Consider the following 10289-nt stretch of genomic DNA (forward strand, 5'->3'; position numbering starts at 1 on the left):
ATTACTCCAGTACACAAATCTGGAGACAAATCATCCGCAAAGAACTATAGGCCTATCTCTCTTTTATGCTCTCTCTGTAAAATCCTGGAGAGGTTTGTGTTTGATCATATAATGTCCTTTGTGGCTCCAGCTATTTCAGTGTCACAATTTGGTTTTGTTAAGGGGAGATCTACGCAACAACAACTCATTACTATGCTACACGGCATTGCTGATAACCTTGACAACTGGTTAGCAAGTGACATTGCTTATCTTGATCTAAAGAAAGCATTCGACACAGTCTCTCATGACATTTTACTGTCTAAACTGCGTTCTCTTGGGATCAATGGGCAAATATTCAACTGGTTGCTGAACTACCTCACTAATTGTACTCAACAAGTTACTATCAATGGTAGTCTATCCTCTCCTCTTGGGTCCTATCTAGTGTACCCCAGGCAGCATTATAGGTCCTTTTATGTTTTCACTATTTTTCAATGACCTTCTAAGCTCTGTAAGGAATTCTTTGTTATTGTTATTTGTGGATGACACTAAATGTGTTCACTCATGTCAAGTGAAGACAGCACACTGTTGCTCATTACAGGACGACTTAAACTATTTAAGTCAGTGGTGTATTGACAATCATATGGCGTTTAATGAGAAGTGTGTTATCCTAAGGATTGCACATATGGTTTTGATGCACTTCCTGCACTGTACACTATCAGTGATGGACCACTTTCTACAACACATTTCGTACAAAGATCTTGGGGTCTACCTGTCCAGTGACCTGACCTGGTCAGGGCATATAACTTATATTGTCTCCAAGGCCTATAAGACTTCGAGTTTGATCAGGAGACATTTCTCTCACTCCTTAACTACAGACGTGAAGCGAGCCCTATACTTACACTTGATTACATCTCAATTACTCTCCTGTCAGTTAATATGCAGGCCATCAAGTATTAAAGATATCAATCTTTTGGAACGTGTCCAGAGGTGGGCGACAAAATATGTATGGAATGACTATAAGATGGATTATAAATCCCATTTAATTACCCTAGACAGCACGTGCTGCCTCTGATAATGATCCTTGAAATTAATGATATCTCCTTTTTTGTGAAAAGTGTCAGCAATCCGTCTTCTAGGTTTGACATATTACAGAATGTATCCTTCTCCAACTCTTCAACCAGATCATCCTCCAGCTCTGTGCTTGTTTATAAATATTCAAGGTTGAGTAAAGTGCGCCATTCCTATTTGTATCGACTCCCCAGACTCTGGAACTTTTTACCAGTAATTGACTCCAACCTCTCTTCTGCTACTGTGATAGCCCATGTCAAATCATTCTTTAAAGATCAATGTTTAGTCAATTTTAACTCATCTGATTATTGCTCTTACCACTAAGTGTGTCCCTGCAGCAAATGTCACCTATTATATCCAATTTCACAAGCCCACAAATGATTCATTAATTTCGATGTGTGCATAGTTTTTGTCATTTCAATTATAACTATTTGTGACCCAATATGAGAAAGCCAGGCTATCTGCAGGAATTATCATTTTGAGCTATGGGCTTATAATCATGAAAAATCTTTACTGGGCGAAATTCTTTTTATCACAAACATGTAATATAAACAAAATCCTTTTATTTAATAACAAAATCAGGGGTAGCAAAGCCTTCTTTGCTGACTTATAAGCCCTTTGACATTTTACCTTGATTGTGCATGAAGAATGTTACACGGAACAAACACAGAATAAAAACGAAGGGCTTTAATGCATCAAAGGTAGCATGGGTGTTATCCAGGACAATAATAGAATAAAATAAATAAAATAAAAGTACAAGTACATCTTGAGGATGAAGAAGATTAAGATGCATGTACATGTACATAAGATCTAAAGGAACAGACCTTACATGTACATGTAATGACATATCATAGCACTTGTACATGAGCCTGCATTCAAGGGACATTACCTTAAGAAATACATCTTAATATTTCTTAAATGAAGAAATAGGTCCTTGAGACAGTGATTACGTTGCTTCAGTTCTTAGGGACTACTTTGGAGATGAAACTAGTGTTAAGCTTATTTATAACACTTTTTACATACTAACTGTGAATAGCGGTTAGCTATCACAACAATGACATTCCATCACCTGTATAAATGCACTAAATTATTATATAAAACTTAGTCATACAGTGTATTTGTTAATTGATAGAGACAGAATATGAAGCAGTAAAAGACATGGAAGAAGAGAAAGAGGAAAGGAAAGAGGAAGAGATAGAAGATTGTGATGAAGATGTTGATCTGCCTCTGTTTGATCCTGAGGTGGCTGTGGAGCTACAAGTATCAGATCTTCAATTAGTATCAGTGACGCCTGATGCTCCAGCTACTTTAACTACTCACTCTTGTGATGACATGAGGAAGGAAGACCTACAGGAGGAAGAAGAATTATCAAAGTTATTTAAACATGGATGTGGTTGCTCAGATAATTGCTATGCACTGTTCAGTCACTCTTCCATAAAAACATATAAATGTGACATACAAGCCATGGCAAAGCCTGTTCAAGAGATTGCTATTATGAGTCAAATGGTAGCAACATCTACCATGGGGGGATTGTAAACTGGCAACCACAGGAGACAGAATGAAAGAGGCAATTTTTGACGTTCATGGATCACGGTCATAAGGTTTGTAACTATGAGTGGCACAACACAAAATTAATTATATTTTTGAACTAGATATGTAGAGTAACATTTCTAAAGCTACATGCATGTGGCAAAAGAAAAACTACAAAATCAATGGATTAATGCCTAAGTATGAGACTTGCAAATTAATTGTTACATACTTAATTTTATTAGACTTCATGGAAATGCTGCCAAACCATGCTTTCACTTATGATGATATTCTCTGGGTTCTTGTGTTCCTCATAAACTACACTGAAGTCCATGGTAATAGTATTCCTGGAAGAATACCTGGAATAGAAAGTTAAGAGAATAAGTTTTTACCATGCAGTATATCTAAAAGGCTGGTATACTTAGAGTATGCCGAGCTTCATGTCAAAGCATGTGCTGAAACAACATTCAACATGTTGTGGCAATGCTACCTGCCTATGTCTGACTTATGCCATTTGTAAAGAGAGAAGTGAATACATTATAAGAAGTGCTAACATGCAATCAGATGAAAGGATAACTGAGGTCAGTTAGTACTGTAATAACACAAGTATTACATTTAGCATTTCAGGCAATGCAAAAGGCACTAGATCACAGAAGCCTTCTTAAAAAGGAAAGGGAGTACTATAAGGATGTATTAAAAGAGGCACAATTATTGTTAAAAGGGCTGTATACTGATGCGGCATACAATTACAATCCCCCACTAACAAGGCCACTTGCTATGTTTAATATCGTAGCACATTATAGCTTCGGTTATCCACAACAGGTAACATTTTATGATATTAAAGTGTATAGAGCTTACTTACTTTCTTAAAGGTTCACTATCCTTCAAGTCCACTACAAGCAGGCCCAATTTATTTGCTTACTCCCAGGAAATGTGGCATATTTGGTGTGTGCTGTGAAGCTATCCCTCAGCAGGTTAATTTCTTGATCGATGAATCATTCGACACTGGTAAAGGGGCAAATCCTGTCATAAGCATGGTACATTTTTAGTTGAAGAATCTTGGCCTCAACTCAGTCAATATCCATTTCAATGCTGACAACTGCACAGGGCAAAATAAAAATAACACAGTTATTAAAGTAAGTATAATACATGCACAATAATGAACATTTTAAATGTAATTCTTCATTTATTTTAGTACCTCTTATGGAGAGTCATGTCGGGACTCTGCACCCATTTCAATATCCTTTTTGCCAGTTGGACTCAAAATTTTCTCCAGACTGCTGCTTTGGACTATTAAAGCAAAAATTCCGTACATCAGAGGTCGACTCATTGGATGACTTCGTTCAGGTTGTAGAACAATCATCTGTTGTTAACAAAGCCCAACTGGTAGGAAGTAGCAATGGTGAACTCATTGTAGAAACATTTGACTGGTCAAGTTACTTTGCTACATTATTCAAGAAAATAAAAGGCATCAAAGGCTTTCAACACTGTTGTAAATGCGAGCTCACCTGGTTTAGTTGCAGCCAGACAAGTTGTAGATGGCCCAGTCACACAATTCAATTTGCTGAAAGAGGACACTCAAATAATGGAAGATGATCTACCTAATGTATTACCACCAAAGGGTAAGTCAAGTGAAAGGAAATAGTACCTTTAGAAAAAGATAAGATCGTTTTGCAGATACAAATGTAAAGATGTAACTTGCCCACTTCCTGATGCACCTTGACCAGCAGGATCATCTCAACAATCAACACCAGGTGTACATGTTCCACCAGACCTCGCAATGGAGATGGAAGTACCACATTCTCCAGGGCAATCTTTAGAATCACCTACAACACAAAAAAATTGGTAATTGTGGTTAATTCGGTCATAATAGAAGAACTGGTCCATGTAATCAGTAAATGAATAACAGAAATGAGTTTGTGTAATGCACATACTATTGATCATCTTTTAATAGGAGAGGAACTAGTTTGTCTACAATAAACAGACTATTGATCCCCTGAAACAGGTGGAACTAGTTTGAATGCCAAACATTCAAACTATTGATCCCCTGAAACAGGAGTGGAAATAGTTTGAATGCCAAATATTCAAACCATTGATCCCCTAAAGGAGAGGAATTCGTTTGTAACACTAAGACATACAAACTATGGATCCCCTTTTTTGAAAACAAATGTTTTGAAATAGTATGTGTGTGAGACGTCAACATAAACACAAACACTCTTTTTTGTTTAAAACTTACTAACTCAAAAGAAAAGGCCGAGAGAAAGTTGGTCACTAAGTTATTATGCAGGTGATTTGTGTTTATCTGTACAGGTGAGAGGACTGATAATAAAAATGTGTGGGAGGAGAATACCGAAATAGAAGTCAATGCGTCATTCACAGCCAATCAAAGAACACCAAGTGTCAACTGTGACCTTTAGGATATAATATAAGACACCTGAAACTGTAAGTTCAAAATCAAAAAGTAATGGCTGCCCCAATAGAGGATGTCCTCATTGAGATCCATCCATCTGATGGTAAGTTGGGAATGTGTAACCCTATAGTGATAACTATAATGCCTTTTGTTTTTGGTAGATGAACTTGGTAAGATGTTGTACATTAAAAGCAAAAAATAATTGTATTTATAGCAGAAAAAGAAGTAAGGGTGAAAGAGAAAAAGGAGACAGGGAAGAGAGGACAAAGGAAAATGTGGACAGAGACAAAGAGGAGAGTGGAGACAGTCGAAAGGAGAATGGTAAGGTTGAAAGGTGAAACATACAACTATACATGACATTATTTTTAATAAAACTAAACAGCTTAAGTAAGTTTATTTACATCTGTGATTGTGTGACAATTTTTGTTGTGAAGCAACTGTAAGATGGACTGTTAAAATAAAAAGTAATTTTGCATTCCATTTTAGTTAGTGCTATTTACAACAAATAGGCAAGAAGAAGGAAGGTCCTTAGGTAATTAGACAATAGTTAAAATTATTTGTACTTTAAATTCACATTCCTTAATTGAAGACTTGAAACAGTTCAGGCCAGCTTTACAAAATAAACAATATTTTACATGTAAATTAAAGGCTTTATGCCATTGTAAATTAGGGCAGTTGGAACTCATTGAGGAGGGCCGGGGGAGAGGAGGGCGAGTAATGAGAAGTCGGGACAAGAAACAGAGACAAAGGAGGAGACAGAGACATGTGAGGACACATGTGTGATAATGGCGCTTTGACATTTATGCGTTCATGTACATGTACACGTAACTACAATACTCTGTTATTATTCTTATTACTATGTATTCATTGTTGTTGTACATATGTTATGTGTTGATCATTATGCATGTATTATTATTGTTACTATTGTTATCATTGATATTATTATTCATATTGTTACTTGTGTTATCCTTACTGTGGCCATTATTATTTCTATTTATAGGCAGACTGTCAATATGACATATGATGTATTATGATTTTAGTATATAAGTGCATGCTTTTACTGTATTTGTTGTTCATTCGTTCGTTTGTTCATTTCTTCCTTCTACTTTATTATTCCCATTCTCATTTTAAGTCCTCTTTGAACCTAGCGAGTTTGCCATTCTCACATTCCTGAGATACGCGTGCTGTGCTTCTTTCACACTTTTGTGTTCTACTTCAACTACTGGTTACTATACCATTCCATTCCTGGTTCCCAACATTACACTGGCGATGAGGTAAACGGTCATGGCAACTCATGGGAAGATGTCTGCACACAATCCAGCAAAAGAAACCTGGACTAATTACATGGAACGCTTACAGTTCTACTTTCTAGCAAATGGCATCACAGAAGAGGACAAGATGAAAGTGGTGTTCCTTACTGTGTGCGATGCACCTACGTATCAACTCCTAAGGGGACTATTTCAACCACAAACTCCACTCAATGCCTCATTTGATGAAGTAAAGCAAACTCAGGGAGCATTACAGTCCTAAACCCTCTAGGATTGTGCAGAGATATACTTTTCACACAAGAGTCAGACATTAGCAGGAGTCAGTAGCTGCCTATGTGGCAGCACTTCGTGCAATTGGGGAGCATTGTGAATTGGGGGACTCCTGAAAAGGAATGATTCGTGATAAACTTGTCTGTGGTATTAACAATTCTAGAATACAAACCCGCTTGCTACAAGAACAAGACAGGCTGACTTATGAGCTGGCAATCAAGACGGCGCAGACAGTGGAACTGGCATCACAAAATGCACAAGATTTGTCAAAACAGCTCTCTCAGCTCCAGTAAATCAAATGAAACATCAAAGGGAGCAACACAAGACACCGAAAGAAGTTGAATGCTACAGATGCGGTGGTAGGCACTATGCTACCCATTGTCGTTTTAAAGATGTTGACTGTCGCAGCTGTGGTAAAGAAGCTCATCTAGCAAAGGTCTGCCGTAGCTCTAAAAAAAGATCACAACAACCAGTCACACTAGAAACCATCCAGATCTGTTAATAAGACCCCATTGAAATACAATGCCCATTTATTAGACCACAAACCAAATTCTCACCATTCAGCTACTGTTCTAGAGGACTCCCAAGATTATCCTTTGTTCACTCTACCTGGTAATGTCCAACCTATTGTACTCAGAATGAAAGTGAATGGTCCAGACCTCTCAATGGAACTGGACACAGGAGCCTCCCTATCTCTCATTAGTGAACAGACATACACAAACGTGTGTCATGCATAACCCCCCTTACACAATCTAATGTCGTTTTGTCCACTTATACAGGTGAAAAGATCCGTCCGATTGGTACAGTAGATGTCACTGTACAAAACAAGTTACAATTCCCTTGCTAGTCATCCCTGGCCAAGGAGCCAGACTGGTAAGGACGAAACTGGCTGGAAAAGATCAAGCTGAATTGGTCAGACTTAAAAGTTAATGTTTTTTCTTCCATGGATGACGTAATGCAGACACATAAAGAAGTGTTCTGTCCAAAGCTTGGGAAACTGAAAGATGTTGGGGCAAAGCTCCATGTCGATCCTCAAGCTTGACCTCATTTCTATCGTTCACAAACAGTTCCGCATTCTCTTAGGGATACAGTGGCTTAAGAGTTGCGACACCTGGAAGAGCTGGAGGTCATCACTCCTGTCAAGCATTCCGAATGGGCAGCACCGGTGGTACTGATTGTCAAAGAAGATGGATCCATTTGTCTCTGTGGTGACTATAAAGTAGTAATCAATCCACTCCTGTTTCCTGACCCCTATCCTCTCCCGAGAGTCGATGATCTATTCGCTGCACTCTCTGGAGGCAAGTCCTTTTCCAAATTAGACTTGAAACATGCCTGCTTACAAGTTCCTCTAGACAAAGAGTCTAAAACGTATACTACCATTAATACCCAGAGAGGACTCTTTCAATATAATCGCCTGCCTTTTAGCATCTCTACAGCTCCTTCAATTTTGCAGAGGATAATGATAACCTCCTCAAAGATATTCCGTAAGTATGCGTCTACTTAGACGACATCCTCATGTCTGGAAAGACAGATACTGAGCACTTACGAAACCTCGATCTGGTGTCAAAACATTTGGAGCCATCGGATCTTATGCTTAAACGGTCCAAATGTACTTTCATGGCTCCCTCTGTCCAATATCTGGGACATGTCAATGTTGCTGATGGTCTTCACCCAGCTGAAGCTAAGATAAGAGCCATTAAAGAAGCTCCCCCAGCTCCATCCAATGGCACTGAGCTGAAAACATTTCTAGGCTTACTTAATTACTATCACAAGTTCCTTCCAGACATAGGTACCACGATAGCACCTCTACATTCACTTCTCCACAATAATACTAGTGGAAATGTGGCCAATCTCAAGCAGAATCATTCAAGAAAGTCAAATCACTTCTACATTCTAATTCTCTCCTGGTCTATTATGATGACACCAAACCTCTCATTCCGTCAAGTGACGCCTCTTTATATGGAATAGGAGCAGTGCTGAGTCACTGGATGGCAGATGGTTCTGAACGACTAATTGCTTTTGCCACCTGCACCCTGTCCAGTACAGAACAGAACTATTCTCAAATAGAAAAAGAGGCCCTATCAATCATTTTTGGAGTGAGGAAATTTCATGACTACTTATACGGTAGACATTTTACATTACACTCTGATCACAAACCATTGCAGTAACTTCTCAGTGAATCTAAGCAGATTCCAGCTCTAGCTTCATCCCGTATCAAATGCTGGGCTATCACTCTAGCTGCATACTCTTATGAGATGAAGCATAAGCCAGGATATCAACTCGCTAATGCAAATGCTCTTAGCAGACTTTCTTTACCTGAGCAACCAAAGTCAGTTCCTATGCCTCACAATGTAGTCCTGCTACTACATCACATTTCAGACACCATTGTCCATGCCTCTACAATCAAAGAGTGGACAGCTAGTGACCCAGTTCTTTCCCGTGTGTGCAAACTAGTACAAACTGGCTGGATATCTGATGAAACCTCTGCAGCCATATTTCCAGTGTTATGATGAATTGAGTGTTATTGATGGCTGTTTACTCCGAGGGTCTAGAGAAGTTATACCTACTGATGGTCGTCCCTCTATACTATCCCAACTTTATGATACACACCCAGGCATCAGTCGCATGAAGAATCTTGCTCGAACTTGTGTGGTGGCCAGGCTTAGACAAAGACAGACATTGAAGACAAAGTGAAAAAATGTGTCACTTGCCAGATTTCTTGTCCTACTCCACCACAAGCTCCAATTTATCCCTGGGAATGTCCATCCTCTCCATAGACTAGGATCCATATAGATCATGCTGGTCCTTTAATGGGCAAAACTTTTCTCATTATTGTTGACGCACATTCCATACGGCTAGAAGTAGAGATTGTCAGTTCTACATCAGCTGAAGCCACTATTCAGGTTCTAATAAAGCTATTTGCTATGCATGGATTGCCTGAACAATTAGTCTCAGACAATGGAGCAGCTTTTACTAGTCATCAGTTTAAAGACTTTATGAGTAAGAATGGTATCCATCACTCCCTAACTTCGCCATATCATCCTCGATCAAATTGTCTGGCAGAACGAGCTGTTCAGACATTCAAATCAGCTGTTAAGAAACTAGATGAACCAATGAATACTCATATTTTTCATTTCCTTCTACAATATCGGATAACCCCTCAGTGTACTACAGGCCTCTCTCCATTGGAGTTGCTAATGGGTAGACGCTTGAGAACCATTATGGACCTAGCTCGTCCTGACATGACTATAAAAAGTGAAGGAGAAACAGGACAAAATTCCTCAACCAAAGCAACGTACTCGTTCCTTCTTAGTAGGTGACAAATTATTTGCAAAGAATTTCTCCGGCTCTCCAAATTGGATTCCAGTAACTGTCACAAAAGTATCAGGTCGTGTCTCATACCACATTGAAACTGATCAAGGGATTGTCCTTCGCCGACATATCAATCATCTCAGAGTTCGTCACGTTGAGACAGATAGTCAATCTGACTTTGACCATACTGACAATTTCACATTTACGCCTGAAAATCCACCTTTAGAACTCCCAATTCCAGAAACCCCAGTTCCTCCAGATCCACTACCATTACGCAGATCAACTAGACCAAGGACTCAAGTGGATATTGGACCCTATGTACGTTGAATTTATAGGGGGAGGGGTGTGATAATGGTGCTTTGACATTTATGGATTCATGTACATGTCCACGTAACTACAATATTCTGTTATTGTCATTATTACTATGTATTTACTTGTTGTACATATGTTGTGTT

General features: G+C 38.8%; 1 long non-coding RNA gene and 1 pseudogene across 1 annotated transcript; both read left to right on the plus strand.

Annotated features, from left to right (window-relative positions):
• The first annotated feature begins 4736 nt into the window (after window positions 1–4736).
• LOC109583697 (uncharacterized) lies at window positions 4737–5334 on the plus strand. Its single transcript, XR_002185671.1, has 3 exons — window positions 4737–5087; window positions 5146–5154; window positions 5199–5334. It is a non-coding gene; the product is annotated as an uncharacterized LOC109583697 (long non-coding RNA).
• An 840-nt stretch (window positions 5335–6174) lies between these two features.
• Window positions 6175–10161, plus strand: LOC100638963 (uncharacterized protein K02A2.6-like; annotated as a pseudogene).
• The last annotated feature ends 128 nt before the right edge of the window (window positions 10162–10289 follow it).

Source organism: Amphimedon queenslandica, unplaced genomic scaffold, assembly GCF_000090795.2.
Source record: "Amphimedon queenslandica unplaced genomic scaffold, v1.1 AMPQUscaffold_13517, whole genome shotgun sequence".
Taxonomy (NCBI): Eukaryota; Metazoa; Porifera; class Demospongiae; order Haplosclerida; family Niphatidae; genus Amphimedon; species Amphimedon queenslandica.